We start from the raw sequence: 23,327 nt of genomic DNA on the forward strand, positions 1-23,327 counted from the left end.
GGTCTCACCATAGTGTGCATTTTCTGAAGCACAGAGGTATTTACTTCTAAAGTTGTCAGTAGCCTACCACTGAGTCATTATAAAATCCTAGACTAGCAAACTTGTACAACCACTAATGAGCATTTCAGCTATGTAAATGAATGTATGTTGGCTTCTAGATTGCTGACTATCCATTTGTATGCATAAATCATTGCTATAATTCTAGATGAAAAACCCCAGAAACACTCATTGAGAATAAGTTTGTCTTTACCCTGTTGAGAGTAAACACAGTTTTATTCCACATTAGTCAGTGAACAGAGTTTCTTTCATGTCAGGGTTCTTGTATTTACACGCTCTTCTTTTCTGGTAATTTTTCATTCAGTCTTCTCCCATAGCAGTGTATGCTTGTTTACAAACAATATATATTGTTGAGTCTCTGGTCTATTCTTGTGCCTGGCCTGGTGTGTGTCTGGCTTCTGCAGACGTTTGGACATCTGGCCAGCTGTGGTGTCTGCCTGCGCAATAGCCTCACTGCATTAATATTTCAGCTTAGCTCATCTCTTAACACTGAAAGAAAATGCTCATGCAGCCAAAGGGTCAGAAGCGAGCAAAACACCTTCATCCTTGAATATGGTTGAAACATGTTGCTCTGGCATTGTCAACGATGACTCATAGTTATGTCAAATTCTGTCTTTTCCTTAAAGGGAAAGTGTTTGACGTGCACATTCCCGCTGGGAAATGTTGAGGCTTGGAAGCTTATGATTATGTTGACTTATCCAGCGTCTTTGCTGATTTAAAACACAGTCCACCCTGTTAGCTGACAGGATTCTGTTATACTTGGTCACTTTCTCAGAATATTAACTCATAACTTCATGAAAACGTAGTCAATATGATTTATAGATTAGCAAGAACGACTTATAATAAAGTGAGCCGCAAATGTGATACTGGCTCCTGTTTCCATCACAGATAAGAATCTAGGCAATGTTGTGAAATATGTGGTGTGAGGATTCGAAACACAGTAACCTCTTATTTGCTGTAGCCTATACCAACACTGGAAATATTTATAATTTGTTTATCTGTTTTGGCAAAGCTCTTATGCAGACCTTACAGTCTTCAACTGCTTGATTGCAAAATAAATATCAATGTTAGTTTCATAACAGATCAGAATATACTTTTGTAGTCCCCTTTATAGAAATTTGATTTAAAAAAGTATGAACATAAATAAAAAGCACTGAACATAAATGTTTACAATAATTCATGCAGTCATTCATGCAATCAATCAATCAATCAATACATTTTTACCCGAAACTTATAATTCCGACTTTCAAAAAATATCAAGTGACAACATTAGATTTAAAATGGCATGACGCTACAAAGACACTGAACATGAGTATTTCCACTGCTATAAACAAAGTAATAGTTTTACCACTGAAACTCGATGATTTTGTTAAAAAAAGTACAAATTATAAGCTATATATATATATATATATATATATATATATATATATATATATATATATATATATATATATAAGTAGAATGGCAAACCTTGTGTGCAGTCTGTTGTGACAAAATCCTTAAAGACAAAAGTTTAGGAGGAACTTGTGATCTGATCATTTGACTAAAGATGTTTATCACAAACACCCTGATAAAACCATACATCCAATCAGATTGATGGTGGCAGCAGCATACTCTGGATTTGAATGATTATTCATGTTCCACCAGTATGATAAAAAGCAAACACACACACACACAAAAGTATGATGGAATAGTTTAAATAAGCTTATAATTCTGGAATGGTTCAGTCTATGCTGAGACATTAATCCAATTGAATATTTTTGGTATGACCTGAACACTGCTGCAAGCCAACACTTTCTAATTTGGCAGAGATGGGGTGATTTTTTTTTTTAAAGAATTAAAATGTGGAAAATTCATGCAGACATAAGCAAGAAGACTCATACTGTAGTTGTTACTTGAGGAGCAGGTCCACAGCATGAACTCGTTGGGGGTGATTGCTTTGTGTTAAATTAATTATTTCAATAAAATCTGGAAATAAAACAAAATGCAGAGATAAAATCAAGGGGAGAGGAGTGAGTACTCTCTCAAGGCGCAGTAGGCGATGTCAGTTTTCTAATGCATTAATGTCTATTCCATTTCGATAATTTTACTTTCTGATTATGTCTTCCAAAAATGCCACAATGTCTCTCCTCGGCTTGGCATGACCAGTGGTCAATCTGTGGGTGTCCAGCAGTCTGAAAGTGCTACATTGTCTTCATAGTTAATTTTACTTCCCTTGAAATAATAAATGACCTAAAGGCACATAAGCGCCTCTCAAATCAAAACCACCTGGGCCCAAGAATGCCTGTGTACCTCATTGTTTCTATGGATTCCTGCAGTTGAAGAGTACAATACTTCATCTGCAGAACAGCCTTCTGAATATTACACAAAAAAATCCAAGATTTGCAAAACAATGATTTTATGATTCTCCATCTCCAATCAGTTCATAAAATTGAATAATAAGATATAAGACTATGATCTAACTATGATCAAGTAAAATTAAAGCTAACAAATCAACAGCCTGTGTTATTCATAACATTTCTAATCAGCATTTAAATCATAAACAGAGATGTTCACATGCAATTGCGTTTGAGAGCATACGAAAATATCACAGCAGTTTTTTGTTCTGAGACATTTTTCATGTTCCTGTTTGATACAAACAGTCATGAAATTTCCTGCCAGCCCTGAAAAACAATTCACTTCATACATTTTCTGCGAGGAACATTCAGTTCCTGACAAAAGAGTTGCTGCTTTTAACAAGGTATTTTGTTTATTTAAGCTTCAAGGCATGCGATTCCGTTTGTGAGGATATTGAATGAGACTAAAGGCAGGGCAAGTCTGGTCCAAAAAGGAGTTGAGAGCCTTAGTCTTGGTTTTTATGATCTGATTTGCCATGCCTAGACAAAACTCAGCTGGGGATTTCCAGAGGTTATGATTCATACTTTTAGTAATTGTAGATTAAAGTGACAGAAATGTACGTTTATTTACATATATAAGTACTTGAATGGAATGAACTGGAGCAATTAATTGGAAAAATAAATCTCTGTAGCTAATTACTGCTGTTATGATAAAACCAAAATATAACAGATTAACAACACACAACATAATATTATAAAATATAGGCCTATCAGCTGTTCAGAAGTCATTACCTCTTAACATTACACAATGGCCTCTCATTCCAAGCCTCTTGAAATCGTTTTAAAGCTAAATACTGCCAAATATGGCTCTAAAAGATCAATTTACCAGCAGGCATTTAACAACTGCTATGTGTTTATAGACAGATCCAGCAGCAGCTAATTAAACAGCAGCAGCAGCAGTGTTGCTCCGCCCACTCCCTGCGTCATTCCCCACGGCGAATCGCGTGCATGTGTTAAAACCGAGCCTTTACTGTTACTGCTGCATCCTTTGTGAAAGAGTTGTCAAAGTTGACCAAAAGGGAGGCGATTTTTCACAATAACACTCAGACGAAAAAAGTTCAGCTGTTCGGTGTGCATGTGGTTTTCTTTCCCAGATCACTAACGTTACATGCGTTTCTGAAAGACTCGACTTGTGAATCGGATTTCATTGATTTGGATTAAAATTTCTCCTGGTGATGGAAATACAGTCTGCTAACACGGTTTAATGCAGTTGTACGGATGGTAAGTTTTAGTTTATATAGTTTATAGCTTCACTGAATTCCTATCGCATTTTCCTCTTGTGACATTCATGGACAAATGCTGTCTAACGAACATCTACAGTAAGCGGATTTATATATAATGGGTTATTACTACTAAACAGTGTTACTGTATCTATTATTATAACGGAAAAAAGACTATTCCTCTATTAAGTCATTTTCATTTGTGAAACTGCCTACTTTTAAAAAGAGTAAGTTAACAGTCATAGTTTTCAGCACTGGTTATAGTTAAATTGTGGACTCAGTATTTATTTATGTATTAGTAAGCGTGCTACAACTGAGCTGTTTTTAATATGAATTTCAAAGATTTTTATGACACTTTGAATTTATGTATTAAAAAATAAAACGAAACACTTGAGAAATATGGTTAATAGTGTACATTTACATGAGATGACTCCTGTAATATTCATATAATTAGAAAAAAAATAATTATTCTGTTTGGAGTGGGTCAACCCCATGGGTGCCGCCTTGTTGACATCACATGACAGTCATATCATGCAATTAACTACCATTACTACTACTAGTAATAATAATAATACATGTTATTTCACAATAAAGCATATGGAAGAGTGCCATTGAAGAGATTAGTCTTATTGTCCTTGAATCCAAAACCTGCAGCCTTTGCATACTGTAAATTCAAATAGCGATTTAAAAATGATGAAGAAATCTAATAAATTGTTGCAAAATTTTTGGCAGCAACTTATGGCTGTCTGTGTTGTGTACACATAGTTCTCATCCATTCACCTGAAGTGTGAGCATGCATTACCTGTGTTTTAAAGCATCTCTTGGCTACTGTTTGCAGTTATGGACAGTTATGTGCTCCGTCTGAAGCGTTCACTTGTGTGAGTAAGTCTCCTCCCTTTGTTTGTGTCTGTTTCTGCTGAGGTGGGAGAATTACACTCTGTTGTCAGTCATGGCAGTTAGCGTTTAGCCCTCACTTTACCATTGTACCATTGTTCCCATACCTCTGGGAAAAGCAAAAATATCCAGTGATCTAATGTACACAAATGACCTGTTTCTTATTGTGTACATTAAATGCAATATGTACTTTCAGAGGTACCATATAAAGTAAGAAACAAGAAGTAAGGTGATCATGATGATCAAACATCTGAATAAGATCCATATTGATTCATATTTTCATATCATATTTTCAAATTCCCAGTTATGTTCTAATCCACTGTAAGAGTCATATGAAAATTTAAAGCCTTAAATATTTGTGCCAGTCTGCATTATGACAGTAAATTAGGAGGCATTTATTCATCATCCATCTTAAAGGTTATCGGCTATCATGTGATCCCTTTTCATTTGCATAGTTTCACACTCATTTGACAGTAATTATTTTGTGCCCTGTGTACACGCTAAATATAGTTAGTCCACAATGCATTAGAATGCTGCTGACCTGCTTGGTTTCTCCATTTAGTCACTTCATGGTAGCTATAGATCATGAAAAGACTAAGACTAAACACCGTTTTTTTTTTTCTTCTAAATGCTTCATACAATAAATATCTTAGCACACATGAACCCTCAGCAGCAGCCTAGTGCACTGAAGCAGAGTGGTCGTCCTGGAAAAAGTGAACAACAGTGTGTATAGTTAAAAAAAAGACCGTAATGGTGCGTCTCGGAGAGAATGAGGAGACTGGGAGCAGGGGAGTGTCAGTGGGTTGTGGTACAGTTGTTGTTTTTGGGTTAAGCTGGACAGCATCTGGCTCACCGCCCAATAGCAATGCATGGCACATCCAGTGGGGAGACCACAGGACTGATCCAACCTGCCCCCTCTAGATCAAATTCTCTTCTGGAGGATTACATCGGGACATCTCATGCCACACTGTTAAACAAAGAGTAAGGAAGGACAGCCCCTCTCATCGAAAAGTTTGCAACTTCTGGATGTGATGTATCCAAATATTTGTCTTTGTATGGTTGACATTAGGTGGTTTACATACATTTTGCCTGTGTGGTTATCTGTTTAACGAAGGATGGTCAAAGTTCAGAGATGAATGGAGACACATTTGAATGGATCTCTGCTGGTATGAAAATATTTAAATAAAATGAATGAAAATTTTAAATATTTCTTTATCTTTTAAAAATAGAAACTATTGCAGACTATTAACATTTCCAAGGATGTGCACAAAATTTGAACACTTAAAGCAGTGTTGGCATTGCTAAAGTAATTTTTATGAATTTCTAGTTTGAACATTTACTAAACCATACTTTTATTTCACCCTTGTGCAAGTGCATGTTCTATTTTTCTCTCTCCCTGTCTGTCTTACAGGAGCACTGTTTCTCATTCTATGTCCTGTTTAATTGATTTATGTTTAATTGATTAGTTCTCATCAACCAAGCGTGGTAGTGCCACTTTTAGCAAACCTCACTCAGTCAGCACAACTGCAGTTGGAATTTAGGAAGCTAGTTGTTTTCTTTGGGTCGTCTCAAGTGCATGATCTTGCCTGAGTCTAATGTAATTTTGAATGTAGTTGCAGACTGAACAAATGAGCGGCTATATGTACAGATATCAGGCACTTGTGACAATTTAGTTTTGTGTGTGTGTATTTGTCTTCTACACATCCTTCGTAGTTCCTATGCACTAATAACCTTAGTCTCATTTGTTATTCAAGGTTTATTGTCAAGTTTAACATTATAATAACCAAGCAAAATCCCAGAACATTTAAAATAGTTAGCCATTTTTGCCAGACAGTGTCAGATGGATTAATGTAAACCTGGTATACCAGGTTTGATACCAGATCTGAAAGGTTTATCTTGACGACTTATGTCACGTGTTTTGCACCCACTAATACCTTTGTCTTTTTTATGTGGCTTCCCTAACTCCTCTGAAAAGAATGGAGATGACTCTTACTTTGTCTAGTTTAGAGTTCATTCAGCTCTGGACTTGTGAAAAGACCTTTACAGAGCTTTTACAGACCTAACAGAGCTTGTTTATGAGTATAAATAGATGTAGCATTCAAATACTGTGATGTGTTGTGGTTAATGTATTTACACTGTAAATTCCTGGCATTTCAACAATCAAGTGTGTGTTTTCCATGAGTTTTGTAGGATCAGAACTTCAGCGATGCCAGATCACTACGGATCCAAACAAGTTTACAGAAAGGTCTGAAAGTGATTGTGTGATTCAGTTTGATTCATTTGGACAGTTTACTCAGGCACTCAATCATTTGTGGTGGTTTACCTACAATCCACCGTTAACAACATAATTCGGATCTATATGTATCGTTTAGTATTACATAAGAGTTTCAAAATATGGGGACACATTGTTTAATTGCTTTTTGTTCAATAAGCTATTCATAATTTTTCTCTACCTCATATTGCTGCTATGTAAATACCCTGTACAACTTTTTTGCACATTATTTTTGCACATTCCTCTTATTACTATTTAAGTCAACAACATACTGACCTGCACATTTATATTTATATTTTTTATCTTATCTTATATTTTATTTTATTCTTTTATTTTTTCTACTTTTCTTCTCTTAATATTTGTATACTTTATAATTGCACTGTCCTTGGAGCGGACCTGACCTACATTTCACTGCTGGTTATACTCTGTATAATTGTGTATGTGACAAATAAAACTCTTGAATCTTGAATTGGGCCGTTTGTACCCCAGTATGAAAGGCTAGAAACATCCCTTTGTTTCCAGTGTTACCTTATGTTAAACTGGCAAGCAAGTGAATTGCCTTTTCTTTTTCTGGATGTTTGAATGTTTTATCCTAAGTGAAAAACATAAAACTAACTCTACCAATATCCAGTCATATACAGTGGTGTGAAAAAATGTTGGCCCCCTTCCTGATTTTTTATTTTATCATGTTTGTCACACTTTAATGTTTCAGATCAAACAAATTTAAATATTAATCAAAGATAACAAGTAAACACAACATGCAGTTTTTTAATGATTTTTTTTTTTTTTTATTATGAAGGGAAAACAAAATCCAAACCCACATGGCCCTGTGTGAAAAAGTGCTTGCCCCCTAAACCTAATAACTGGTTGGGCCACCCTTTGCAGCAACAACTGCAATCAAGCGTTTGTGATAACTTGCAATGAGTCTCTTACAGCGCTGTGGAGGAATTTTGGCCCACTCATCTAGGCAGAGTTGTTGTAATTCAGCCACACTGGAGGGTTTTCGAGCATGAACCGCCTTTTTAAGGTCATGCCACAACATCTCAATAGGATTCAGGTCAGGACTTTGACTAGGCCACTCCAAAGTCTTCATTTTGTTTTTCTTCAGCCATTCAGAGGTGGATTTGCTGGTGTGCTTTGGATCATTGTCCTGCTGCAGAACCCAAGTTAGCTTCAGCTTGAGGTCACAAACAGATGGGCGGACATTGTCCTTCAGGATTTTTTGGTAGACAGCTGAATTCATGGTTCCATTTATCACAGCAAGTCTTCCAGGTCCTGAAGCAGCAAAACAGCCCCAGACCATCACACTACCACCACCATATTTTACTGTTAGTATGATGTTCTTTTTCTGAAATACTGAGTAACCTTTACGCCAGATGTAATGGGACACACACCTTCCAAAAAGTTCAACTTTTGTCTCGTCAGTCCACAGAGTATTTTCCCAAAAGTCTTGGGGATCATCAAGATGTTTTCTGGCAAAACTGAGACGATCCTTTATGTTCTTTTTGCTCAGCAGCGGTTTTCATCTTGGTACTCTGCCATGCAGGCCGTTTTTGCCCAGTCTCTTTCTTATGGTGGAGTCACGAAGACTGACCTTAACTGAGGCAAGTGAGGCCTGCAGTTCTTTAGATGTTGTTGTGGGGTCTTTTGTGACCTCTTGGATGAGTCGTCGCTGAGCTCTTGGGGTAATTTTGGTCGGCCGGCCACTCCTGGGAAGGTTCACCACTGTTCCATGTTTTCGTCATTTGTGGATAATGGCTCTCACTGTGGTTCGCTGGAGTCCCAAAGCTTTAGAAATGGCTTTATAACCTTTTCCAGACTGATAGATCCCAATTACTTTCTTTCTCATTTGTTCCTGAATTTCTTTGGATCTCAACATGATGTGTAGCTTTTGAGGATCTTTTGGTCTACTTCACTTTGTCAGGCAGGTCCTATTTAAGTGATTTCTTGATTGCGAACAGGTGTGGCAGTAATCAGGCCTGGGTGTGGCTAGAGAAACTGAACTCAGGTGTGATAAACCACAGTTATGTTTTAAAAACTGCATGTTGTGTTTACTTGTGTTATCTTTGATTAATATTTAAATTTGTTTGATGATCTGAAACATTAAAGTGTGACAAACATGCAATAAAATAAAAAATCAGGAAGGGGGCCAACACTTTTTCACACCACTGTATGTTTAAAAAAAAATATATTATTATTTTTTTAGAACTTTTCAAAGACTAAAAACAACATTAAAATAATAATAATAAAAAACTCTTAAAACCAGCTGTATTACCAATAAACATCCCAAAAATAATCAGATTTAGAGCTTCCATTGAAAATCTTTCCATTCATTACTGCCCTATTTCAGTCCGTATTGGCATCATTGTAAATCACATTGAAAACAGCCATTCATTTGTGGATGGCCATCACTATATTGGTCTTTATGGCAAGTATGGGTACTTGATGAATTGTACCCTGTCTAGGGGTTCATTTACATATTAGAGCCCCCTGTAAGTGCATTTCATTGTCCTCAATGAGAACGGAGAGTGCATGAATGAATCTGAATGAGGGGGTCTCACTCCTACAGTGGCTCACCTCTGACATCTGTGTAAATTGCACTGCCACTGTGCCCACCCCCCACAGCCTTCTCTCACATTCGGCTGGGAAGTGCCCCCTCCTGTTTTAGTTCTTTCTCTTCTTTTGCACTATAAGTGTTTCACAACATTTGAATACTTTAAATGGCAAGTTTGTTTGTGTTAATGCTTAAAGTCAAGCCTTTCAATGCCAAAATCTGTTTAACTTTGTTGGGCGTTTGTTTGGAGAATTATTCTCTTGAGGTGACCTCAAAAACCTAAAAACTGACAACCATATGCTCAGCTAGACTATAAATATGGCTCTGCTATACAGTTTTGGCTTTTTTTTAAGCAACTATAAATAGTATGTTGGCAAACAGATAAAAGTTTCTGTATGTTTGGGTAAAAAAGCGGTTATCAAAGCATTTCAGTAGGATATTATGATCTTGAAGTCAAACTCTTTCCTTGAACGGCTCAGATTTTCTGTAGGTTAGTGTAAGCGTACCCTTCTGAACGACTGACAAAGACACGTTTTGAAAACACTTCTCAAGTCTTTGTGGAAAAATCCAAAGATGTTTGTGTTAGTGAGACTCAATTGCTATTTTGGGCTGTAAACCACACAGTGCTTGTTGACTCGTGAGATGTGAAGAACATTTCTTACACTGTTTTGTAGCTGAAAGTCAGACAGACGTTCTCCATGTGTTCGCTGACAGGACTGAATGAGCTGGCAGGTGTGTGGAAGGTTCCAGACTGTACGACTCCAGATACTGCTACCTCATGTTAAACTAAACGGAGTAAAACCAATGAACACAGACAGTAGCACAGCACATGGATCCTCATAACATTATTCTGATGCAGCTGTATTCGTTTTATTACAGTAGTCATTAAAAAGGCAAATAGTGGGCTACCAGTTGGAGTGGGTTAGTGTTTATTCTTATAACCCCTTACTTGTTTTAATTGATAGTCTTGTTTAGTTTCATTATGAAAGTGGACTTTAATCCAAAAACAATTAAAAGTCATTATTGATATTTAAAGCAATCATTATATCATGCTTATCATCTGAATTTTTATCTTTTTTTTTGTTAAAGCTAAAAATGTTAAAGCGTTTTTGAACGTGATATTGCGTAGCTTGTCAGTGAACTACGGCTGTGTGTAGTAAATGGAGCACCATCTGAAAGCAGGTGATGGAGATTTACTACTAATCACAGAACTGGCTTTACTGACGAGATGCACATGATCATCGCATTCGATTATTTGCACAGCCCTAATTTTAATATATTTTAAAATGTAATTTATTCCTGTGATGGCAAAGCTGAATTTTCAGCAGCCTTACTTCAGTTTCACATGATCCTTCAGAAACTGTTCTGAAATGCTGATATAATTCTATAATAAGAAATATTTTTATTATTATCAATGTTGAAATCAGTTGTGCTGCTTAATATTTTAATGGAAACCATAATACTTTCTTTTCGGGAATCTGATGAATATAAAGTACAAAAGAACAGTATTTCATTGAAATATAACATAACATTATTCATATTTCTTTAACATTAAATGTCTTTACTGTCACTTTTGATCAATTTAATGTGTCCTTGTTGAATAAAAGTGTTCGGTCTTTTCAAAAACAATTTTTACAAATCTTTTTATTTTTTATTAGTATGTGAAATTAAATGTGAAGTTGCACGGGTATATTTGTAGCAGTAGCCAACAATACATTGTATGGGTCAAAATTAAATTTCTTTTATGCCAAAAATCATTAGGATAAGTATAGATCATGTTCCATGAAGATATTAAATTTCCTACCGTAAATATATGAAAACTTAATTTTTTATCAGTAATATGCATCGCTAAGGACTTCATTTGGACAACTTTAATTTTCTCAATTTTTTATTTTCTTTTGCACCCTCAGATTCCAGATTTTCAAATATTCTGCTATCCTAACAATCCATACATCAATGGAAAGCTTATTTATCCAGGTGTTGTGGTCCAGGGTCACAAAATAGCATCTAGAGGTCGACTGATACCAATTAATCAACCGATAGTTTTTAAAATGGATATTAGCATCCATTTCTTTTCTCAATCAAGCATTATACAAACAATATGATTGTAGCCACAAGACTTTAGGATGAGTTAAAATGGGGGTTCAGTAATCTGTGGCCATATGGCCTGGAGGAAGGAGGGATGTGTTGGATAGTTGGGAAAGGGAAACAAAGGTTGGTAAACAAATACTTCCAACACTCATCAGACAGTGACATTAGCCCTATTTTGTTTGCCGTGTTGTTGTTTTCTGCTAAACATAAATCAAATGCACTTTTAAGCTTACTGAATTTCAGGCTGACTTTACTAAAGACCTTACAGAAAGGTCACACAAATGTGTCGAGTTTACTGAAGTGTTTACGGTGTGACAAACCCAAGTCCAGAATTTTAATGGTACCTAATTTAATGAGACTGATAAAACACATGGTGTGTCTGCAAACAGGGATGGGCTTTAATGTCATTCTCTCAACTGTTGTTTCTGAGGAGTGTTATACTCGTTTCAGCTCACAAATGCTACCTACATTTCTACCTACCTACATTTCACTGCTGGTTATACTCTGTATAATTGTGTATGTGACAAATAAAAAAATCTTGAATCTTGAAATGCCATGGTGTTTATTAAATGGTTTAATCAGTTGTTTTGGTTTCCTGGTCAAATATGATAGGCAATAATTTGTCTGGAGTACCACAAATGCTTTCTATTACCGATTTAATGAGAATAAATAAATCAGATGATATTTGCTGCAACTGTTACATTCAATTTTAAAATTCAACAGAATAGACTTAAAGGGGTCATTAGATGCCCATTTTCCAAAAGTTGATATGATTCTTTAGGGTCTTAATGAAACGTCTATAACATACTTTGGTTAAAATTTCTCAATGGTAGTGTAAAAAACTTTTTAACCTGTCAAAATCAGCTCTGTTTTCAGCAAGCCATTCTAGTCTATGTTGCTTTAAATGCTAATGAGCTATGCTGACCCCACCCCTCTCTTCCTTGGGGTGACGAGCAGACTGTAAACTTCAGCTGCGAAACTTGCACATATTAGGAAAGGCAATTTGCAAAGATTAAAACCCTTATACTCACTTCTTAGATGAAGCTGGATCACAAATGATTTGCGCGAACAGAAACGCATTTAGGCAGATCAGGGATCACCGCATTCCTTTCAAAATCAAAAGTAACTTTAATCCTCTGCATCTTCAGTGGCTCAGATGCTGGGAGTGAATAACGACTGCTATGTTCATTATTACATCCAACAACAAAACACCTCAATTGCTTAATTGGAGACATTCTTGTCTTCCCCTGCACCGGAGTCGACACAATGGTGGACAGCTCTCAGCTCACTCGGGGCGGGTCTAAGGTGAGACGGCTTTGTCAATCAACTATCGTGGGAGTGGCCTGCGCATAACTACATCATTCTGACAGGAATCTCAGAACAGCCTGATTTGAGAAAGGGGATTTTAAAATAGGGATTTTAAAAAACCACTGGGTGGATTTTTATCATTATAGGATGGATGTGTACACACACTTCCAACACACAGTTATGTTCAAACAACATGTAAAGTGAATTTGGCATCCAATGACCCCGTTAAAGCCTAGTGATTGGCTAATGATTGCAATATTTTCTTTAATTCTGATGTTTTTCTTCGTCTGTCACTCACTGTACATTGTAGACCACTATTTATGCCTGGAGGAATTAGTAACAATGCCGTTATATAAAAATATTTTAATAACTTAAAATATGTATGTATAAAATTTGAAATATAAATAAATATTCTATTTATATTTATTATATTTAAAATATTTTTGATATTTTAATATTTAATATCATTTTTAATATTTTAAAATAAGTTGTAAATAAAACAAAAAAATGATTGGATAAGTTTTACAAGAAACTTGCTTGCCATGTGTTGCTTGCCATTTCTTTGTAATTGTTTATGTAATTTACCAGCAATTGCTGAGTGACAATTGTAAAAGTAAATCCTACACCATTTTTTTTCACTGGATATTCCTCCTGTTCACCAGCAGCCCTCCCCCTACATTTTGGTCAGTTGTGGGTAACCCCTCCACCCACTGTCTAGGATTAGAGCTCCATGACCTGAGCAGATTGGTCTCTATGTTGTCCATCTGCATTCACATTATTAGCAAACAGCACTGGGCAGATTTCTTCTAGACTCAAACTGCTTCCCTTTCAGTGTGCTTCGTCTTCTCAAATAAGGATTTTTAAAACGAGTTGTTTAAATGTAAAGTGCCCTCCTTAAGTATTGGAACAGTAAAGACAAAATTGCTCTGTTGGCTGTGGAGTAAAGACATTTGCAAATATGATTAAAACATGAATATGAGACAAAACTACAGAATGTCACATTTTATTATTAGCCGTTTCAACACATACATGTTTTACCAAATAAAAAGTACAGCAATTTTAGAGTTCATCCCACTCTTTGATGTGAGCATAAGTATTGGGACAGTTGAACATAAGGCAGATATAAAAGATTCAAAGCTATTATTTAGTTGCAGATCCCTTGCACACAATCACAGCAGTGAGTCTGTGACCCATAGACATCACCAGATTCTCGGTCTCATCCTTTGAAATGCTTTTCTCAGCCTTTAATGCAGCCAATTCCAATTGTTGCTTGTTTTGGGGAGTTTCTGCCTTTACTCTCCTCTCCAGCTGGTGAAATTCATGTTCAATCTGATTTAAATCTGGAGATTGACTTGGGCAATCTAAGACTTTCCATCTCTTTGCTCTTATAAATTCCTTGACTGAACTGGCAGGGTGTTTTGGGTCATTGTCCTGATGCAATATGAAGCACTTCCCAATGAATCTGGTGGCATTTTCTTGAATATTGGTAGGCAAGATGGTTTTGTACCCTTCCAAATTCATTCTGCTACTGTCATCAGTAAAGTTGAGAGGGCCTGTTCCAGAGGCAGCCATGCATGCCCATGCCATGACACCACCTCCAACATGCTTTACAGATGAGGCTGTATGCTTGGGATTATTGCAGTTCCCTTTTTTCTCCACATTTTTGCTTTCCCATCACTTAGATAAAGGTTCATCTTTTTCTCATCGGTCCATAAACACAGTTCCAAAACCTTTGTGCTTTTTTGCAAACTCTAATCTTGCCTTTCTATTGTTGGAGCTGGTCAGAGGTTTGCATCTTGCTGTGTAGCATCTGTAATTCTGTGTCAAAGTATCCTGAGGACAGTAGATTGTCAGAGCATCACCCCAGTTTTCTGGAAGTTGTTGATGATTTTACAGACACGTCTTTTAGGGTTAATTTTCACAGCTTTTATGATTTGTCTGTCATCAACTACTGTTGTTTTCTCAGCCGATCAGGTCTGAGAATCACATTCCCTGCTTTTAATATCTGAAGAATTAATGCAACAGGACACAGCTGATCACTTAGAAAGACCTGTGAGGCAACTGTTCCAATACTTATGCTCACATCAGATAGAGGGATGAAGTGCTGAACTTCTTAGCTGGTAAAACATCTATGTGTTGAATCACCCATTAATAAAATGTGACATTCTGTAGTTTTGTCTCATATTCATCTTTTAATCATATTTGTAAATGTCTTGACTCCACAGCCAACAGAGCAATTTTGTCTTTACTCTTCCAATACTTTTGTAGGACACTGTAGTCTCCGTAGTTGCTGACCCAGTTTCTTGTAGACACTTTAAAGCTACAATTTGTTGCTCTATTAACCAGTCTTTGTTGGCGATCTGTCAGTAGCTTGTGTGAACTAGGGTACAATCACACATCCACACTGTATCTTGTACTTCCAGTGCCTCATTAACTAACAAAACATACTTTTTTAGCATTACAAATAGCTCAGTCCCATGAATAGATGTATGTTGTTGATCAAGATCTATTTATTTTGGCAACTCAAATATTTTTGTCAATAGTGATACCCATTACTTAAGTCGTAAGGAATCACATTTGTCAGATCAAAGAAGAGATGAAGTCCACCACATAATCGATGGCTGTAGATTATAAAGCACTGTCGTGGGCCTGAGGATAGAACCTCATGCTGGAGTGAACCCGTTTACAGCTGCTCTCAGCAAGACCTCTGTGATTAGTGGCAGTATGGCGCTTCTTTAGAAAACTCAAGTTAATTCATGTTTCCACAATTGGCATGCAACTTTATTCTCCGACCGCAGCGTTCATTTCTTGAGATATTCATTTTTTTTTCAGGAATCACTTCATGGCGTGAGCTTGCTTGATTTGTATGTCAAGTGTGCGTATGCGAATTAAGCAAAGGAAAGTTTCAGAATGAAAACATCCACGTCCATGATAAACGCTTCTATTAAATGACGAGAGAGCTCAGTAATATGATCCTAATGGATAAATCAAAGAGGAGTTGAAAGACCACCCTCACAGGGTGACAAATTCTGTTGGACTCTGGAGTTGGAATGTTTCGCTTTGAAATATTCTCTCATTTCTTTCTTTTTATTTTGAATGTATTTACAGAGCTCTGAGCTCAGGCAGTTTAGCTTCCATTATGTCATGGTTTGGCTATGGAAAAGTGTTTTGTTCTAGTATAATCGAAACAAAATTATTGTTTTAATTAATCTAAGAGACCCAAGCGTAGACTTTAATGGTCATTATTAGACATATAAGACATCTTTAATCTTTTTTTATTGTTCTTTTTAAAACCTATGCCTGACAGGCCTGATTTTGATGATGCTAAATATTGTTTGTTTTAATATGAAAGGGTGTTTTATTCTAACCATGTGGAACTCATGGTTTTACAGCGATAATAATCCAGATCGCATTTTTCTTGGTTTTTACTAGTGACACATGTTTTCCTCGTCACACTATCAAATGCAGTGCTTTTATTATTGTGTCTCTGCAGTGGATAAAGCCAAGTACGTAATACCCATGTAATGAATATCAAAGAAAAAGCGTCCTCTTTAGCTTTAATCCCTCTTTATGAGTCTTTAATATGGGACACAGTTCAATGGAGAACACAAAAGCTTTCTTTCTTTATCATGAGGCTGTACATGGGGATATTGTCGTTGGCAGAAGCTCTTCTCAGTGTCAATGGCTTAAAAATGTTTGCAGATACTTTTCTGTCACTGGACTGGGGAAGTAGCTCCTGATGATTAACATTCATTTTAAAGATGAATGAACCCCAAAAAATTCAATTTCCTCACCCTCAAAATTTGGGGTCATCAAGGATGCAAATTAGCACCAAAATCAGCATATTAGAATCATTTCTGATGAATAATGTGACACCGAAGAAGACTGGAGCAAACATCTTATTTAATGTGTGCCAGTGTTTTATATATCTGCATTTGCTTTGTTAAAGAAGTTGTTCTTATGTGAGGAACAAAAACATCAATAATCATGAATGACATGATGGCAGAAATATAAACACTTGAACTGGCCATTCAGCGACTCAACCAAAGAGAAAATGGGAGGTCATTGTGTTTGTAAGTGGCACATGGGAGGGGTGAGACTAATCCTATTACATGTGGGTCTTTTCAGAGGGTAAGTCTAGGGTCTGCAGACCTTCTGTGTCACTGTGACAGCACACCATGGCGAGAGGCATAGCCTCTATGTACTTATATGGAGTAAGGAATAAATCTCATAAAATGTGAAAAGGTAGGAGGAAAATGTTAATAAATGTGTGATATTTTTTCATTTTCCATTTTAAAGTAGTCTAGTAAATTGTAGGAAACTGTTATAGTGTATGTAAGGACATCTCTTAAGAGACAAATAAGTGTGTCACATTCCTGTGGAAAGATAAAGCTTCACTGTAAGCATGTTTTCATATGCAGTATTGCAATCTTGCTTTCGTTACTCATATTTTCGCTGACATGTTTGCATATTGCATGTCTGGTTGTTGATAGAAATGTTTTAGAATTGCCATTTATAAATTACTTGTGACTTATTGAGGTTAAACTCTTGAAAGGGGTGGGTGGCTTCTGTCTTCTGGTATTGGCTGTCATTTTACTCTTCTAGTCTGATCCATATGACGTCATCTGACAGTTGGTTATATCCTCCTCTTGTTTATATAGCTGTGCTAAGTAATCTTCTCACAGTTGAATGTATTTTTTACCTCGTAATGGGCATTAATGTGAAGTTGATACATTGTTACACGTAAATGCTCCATTATCTCGCTGAAAGATTTTGATCACATATGGGAGCCCTAGTAGTTTGTGTGATACTTACAGAGGCCAAAATCGTGTTATTCTGAGCAAAACCCCAGAGTAGCAATTTGCTTGTGGTCTTTGTCTACAGCATGTACTTAAATATGCCAGAAATATGGTCTGAAAGTCCAAGAGTTTGAGCTACACCATCACAACATCTGGCTGGCAGCTTCAACGTTTATTGTCAGGTTACATTCCACGAGGTTAAGGTGAATAAGAACTGAAAGGAAGTTTGCTTTTCCTTTCTATCTGCTCACCATGCATTGAATAATCTCAACCGCATTGATTCTGCACCAACTGAATGGCTGTATAAACAGCCAAGTGACACATCTGTAAAAGCCCCACATGACTATTATTGGAACCTTTTCCAGTTCATGAATTCTGTCAGTCAAATAAAACGGCTGGTATATAGGAAGCTTTCTTTGTCATACCTAACGCCAATTTCTGTTCCTGTCCTTACTGTGGTTGAGTAGCAAATGAGCCATGACTGCAGTGCTTTAACATGAGATCATGCCTGCTGACTTGCTTTGTAATGGCATTTCTATTTATTTTCTTTCTGATTAGGTGGACGTCTGTGGTGCCTGTGAGTCAAGGATAGATCTCGACTCCCAGCGATCCACTATTTTCCACTTTAATGGCATTGGAAATTAGATTTGCACACACCAAGACGACCCGCTAATGGCACACATTCTCTTGTTACGCCTCGAAGCATAAACGTGCCCTACTCCCTCAATCTCTGCGCTTTCCTTTTGTTTCTGCTGACGACATCATGGAGCTCTGTGGTCTAAGTGTATTATCGATGGATGGCAGCACTCTGGATCTGAAGTCTGCGAGGTCAACGTGTCGTTTTGAGAAGAATGTGAAGCCATTTTAATGCGTCTGATTACAGCAACCACTGGAGAGCCTTGACTCAACATGCAAGGGCGGCCCAGGCAGGCCCAGCAGCAGCAGCTAGGATGCCTATCACCCAAGAAAATGCCCTGAGCCATCTACCTCTGCTGGAGAACTGGCTCTGGGCACAAGAAAAAGACAGAGATGAGGGCAATGAATCTCAGATGAGCACAGGCGGTGTTTGCAAGGCTGCCATTCGCAAGCTTGTGGAATACATCCAACTAAACTTTGCTGAAATTGAGAGTCCTTTGTACAGTGGCAGCCACTTCAGAGAGGAAATCGATGCTGAGGTGAGGGCAGTCTACCTTAACAAGTCTGAGGAAGATGGACTGGAGTTTGGGCTCAGCTTTGGAAATATCCCCATTTTTGGAGACCCCGAGGGGAAGAAGAAAGGGGTCAGGAGGAGGCGCAGGAAGGGCGATAAAGGCCTTGTCTTGGACATCGGATGCATTTGGGTGACTGAAGTGAAAAAGAACAGCCCAGCGGCCCGTTGTGGAGATATCAAACTGCGAGATGAGCTTCTGTCACTGAACGGACAGTTGATGGTTGGGGTCGATGTCACCGGAGCCAGGTAAGATGTCTGCATTCGTTTGCAGTCACCATATAATGACATGAGCTATATGTCATATTCTGGCTTTTAAAGGGATATTTCACCCAAAAATGAAAATTCTGTCAGTAATTACTCATCCTCATGTTGGTCCAAACCTGCAAGACCTTCATTCATCTTCAGAAACACAAATTAAGATATTTGTGATGAAATCTGAGAGCTTTCTGACCCTGCATAGACAGCAACACAACTACCACGTTCAAGGCCCAGAAAGGTAGTAAGGACATCATTAAAATAGTCCATGTGACATCAGTGGATCAACTGTAATTTTATGAAGGTACAAGAATACTTTTGGTGCACAAAGAAAACAAAAATAATAATTAAAATTTTTTTGTTTTTTACAAAATTTTATTTTACAATTCTTCAAATATATTTTTATTTGTGTTCAGAAGATGAATGAAGGACTTACTTGTTTGTAACGATATGATGGTGAGTAATTAATGACAGAATCATTTCATTTTTGGGTGAACTATACCTTTAACAATTGGTTTGGTTCATTAAATTAGTAGCCTAAGCATATAGCTTTTTCTGAATTTCTGATTTACAAGACATTCTATTGATTTATTCAGTTTTTCCTGTCGCTGAATCTCTCTTTTTTCTAAATTGTGAAAAAATGTGCACTGAAAGCATCCCTCTTTCATCATGTGATGTTAGTGTGCATTTAGGTTATTTACAACTTAACATCTATTGACATTTTATGTGGTATATCTATAGTACTGTATATATTTTTCCCTCAATTTGTAAACACCGATATGAAATGAGCCTGCTAAGCTTCCATTATAAAAGTGTTACTGAAAACGTGTCTACAAAAGGCATAATTGTTGGTGGTAACTGAAATTTACCACAGATAAGATGGCCTGTTTGTGGCTGAACTTGCGTGAAAGACATGGTGACAGTTACAATATTGTTAGTCTCGCGTAGCCAGACCTTCAGACTTTGGCCGCTTTGAATGGCCAAGGCCCGCCCAAGAGGCCATATGACTGACAGGTAAAGCAACCAATCACGTTTTGTTTTGTGCTGCGTCATGTTTAGGGGCGTGGAAATGTTGCTAAAATAACAGACCGGTGTGTAAAACTCTCTGACATATTTTAAAGATTCTATGCTGCGAACTTTAAATTTTTCACATACTTTTGAAAATTCAGTGTTTAGTTGATCGTGACAAGCGCTCGTCGTCAGTTGTAAACACAACGGCTTCCTTCTTTCGTGAGGGGGTTTGGCACTACGGCATTTTTGTTTCCAGGCAGAACGTTAAAGAACGCGACATACACGTCTCCCGGAAATCCTGTATAATCTAACCAATCCGATGACGACTGAAATTCCTGAAGTGTTTCCAGATAAGTGTGTCATATGCATCAGACGTTTAGCCAACGTTCTGTGGATGTGACGTCTGAGGCTGAGACTACAATATTGTACATTGCTGTATTGAGATCACATCTGTCGAGGATGTCAAAGTTTAGTTTTCAAAAAATTGACATCAAGTTTCAGAAAATCAGACTTCAGGTCATACTTCAAGAAAATATTGTAGAAAAGGGTTTGGGAATCTGGTTTTAGCAATCAAAATTTTCCAAATTATTAGGCACACTTAGTAATGATGTCGCTGTTCTGCAAACAGAGGAAGAAACATCAGACGTTTTTTTTTTTTAATTCTAGGAAATTTTTGAAAATATATCTACATTGTACAAGTTCAATCAGTGGGATAAATGTATAGTATATAAAACCCTTTTTTGAACAGATCTGACTAGGTGGCAGTTTCTTGTTTAAATATCAGGGTGATTCACAGCTGGTCAGCAAGAACAGTCTCCTGTGTGTTAGTGGTCCCGTGTCCATGTACAGCGTGTCAGCATGTGTCCCTCGGTTGACTGTTTTCGGCCCCAGAGCATGGTACTTGGATCGGGGCCAGCGGGTCTTTCCTTGTTGACAAGGAATGTTGACAGCTCATGTTGACAGCTCTGACAGACGGCTGCATATGTCAGTGGTGTGGACAGTCTCGTGTCTGTCCGTGTTTGGCCTCCATCTGGACCAGCTGACATGCTCAGCTTTCACTGAGACCGCCAAATGTCTGCGTCTAACCAAAACAAAGGATGGACCTGCACTCTGAAGTTCACCATGCTGCATTGCCATACCTTTATTTTGCCTTTTCCTTTCTTGGCAAACAGAACCTTGGAAAAATATGTGACATTACCAGTACTTCTGTGTCCCATGTCGCCAGTAAGTTTAAAAAACATGTTGGAATGTTTTTGGACCATTTTTCTTCATTTTAAAATACTCTCTGGCTCTCTAAAAAGAACTATTTTAGCAGCTTGTTGTTATTTCCAGACTTCTAATTCAGTTTGCAAGCCTTTTTGATTCAGAATGAGAGTATAATAACATTACAACTAAATTATGTTTTCTGTACAGCCCTGATTAAATCTTGTACAGCTTTGGTTATCCTGAAAATCAGCCACTGGCACCATTGACCAGACAGATATAAATGTGCATGCAAACAACTGTATGGTGCAATGCAGATTTTGTAAAGGGATAATTCGCCCAAAAATAAGGTTTTCGCATCATTTACTCAGCCTGATGTAATTCCGAACCTATGTGACTTTCTTTCTTCTGTGGAACATAAAAGGAGATATTTTGATGAATGTTGGTAACCAAACTGTTTTGGTGACCCTTGACTTCCATTGAGAAAAAAACAAACACTAAGTCATATAGCCAGTCATATAGCCAGAAAGACAGTCATATAGCTTTGGAGCAACCTATGGTGAGTAAATTATGAAAAAATAAATACATTTTGGGTGAACTATCCCTTTAAAGCTCTGTGACCAAATTTTAGGGATTCAAAAAAAATTGAGACCAAAAGAACTTTAAATATTTTAACTGGTTAAACAAATATAGTGCACATATTTATCTATTTGGCTACTACATGTCTAATAAAGCATCAAGTGCGATTAGAATATTCTTCAGATTTCTAGAGTAGAAGTCACATATCCTATACAGTCCTATATATACCCAAGATGAAGACTACTTCCTTTGAATGTTCTGTGGATGTTGTGGTCTGTAAGAGTTGAATCCATCGCTGTAACTTGAGCTCTATAATTAGGAGTTGTATTGTGTGACTGATAAATGATAGGAAGTTTTGCAGTGTTGACACAGAATCTGCTTTGGGACTACTGATTCCCATACGGATGGACGGCAGGATACAGACAGGGAGGAGGTTCTTGGGAGTGGCACGTGGTTTTGACCAAGAACTGAAGTTGTCTTCAGACATATCATTTTCTCAAGCAAAAGAAAAGCTGTTGATGTCAAGACGTCTTGGGAAACAACGGCTGTATTTCTTCTTGTTATTCTGATATGGGAGCTCACTCAGTCTGTTTCCTGTTAGTATAAGCTTACCCTGTGTAAGACCTGCAAAACTAATGAATGCTTGTAGTTCTTTATTTGTAGTTTTTTGTTATGCTAATATATCTGTCTGGGATAATTTGAGATCAGGATAACTTTACTACTAATTACTGAGGAAAAACTGGCAGGAAAGAATAGTGTAAGCTGGTCTTCCTATATGTGGACAAAATAGCTTTGGGCTAATTTCAAGTCTTGTTTTTTTAAAACTGAACTCTATCCTTGCAGACACAGGCTTTAAGTCAAGTCAAGTCACCTTTATTTATATAGCGCTTTTAACAATACAGATTGTGTCAAAGCACTTAACAGTATCAAATTGGAGGATAGAGTGTTAGTAATGTATAAAAATAAGATTAAACACTCAATTTTCAGTTAAGGCATTTCATTATTGAGTTCAGAGATGTCATTGTCTAGATCAGTTTAGTTTAAATAGTATCTGCTAAATCAAATTTACGATAATCACTAGAAATTAAAGGGGTGGTTGATTGCGATTTCACTTTTTTCATTTTAAATAGTGTGTAATGTTGCTGTTGGTGCATGAACAGTATCTGCAAAGTTGCTGCATTGAAAGTTCAACGTAAGTGGAGATATCGTCTTTTAAAAATCAGGACGTTTTATGCCTACAAAAACGACTCAAATGGGACTACAACGAGATACTTCCCGGGTTTCATACGTAACAAACCCATAAATTTACATCAACCCTCCCTCCGGAACATGCAAAAGGGGGCAAGGCCATGTTCTGCGGCTTTGTCGAAGAGGAAGAGTTATAGTGGAGAGCTGTAGCCATGCCGTCGAAAGTGTGTTATTTTCACCCAGCTGTCAGGTCTTCTGTGTTCGGGCTTCCTACGGACGCTGTAGTTCAT

Source organism: Barbus barbus (genome assembly GCF_936440315.1).
Source record: "Barbus barbus genome assembly, chromosome: 5".
NCBI lineage: Eukaryota > Metazoa > Chordata > Actinopteri > Cypriniformes > Cyprinidae > Barbus > Barbus barbus.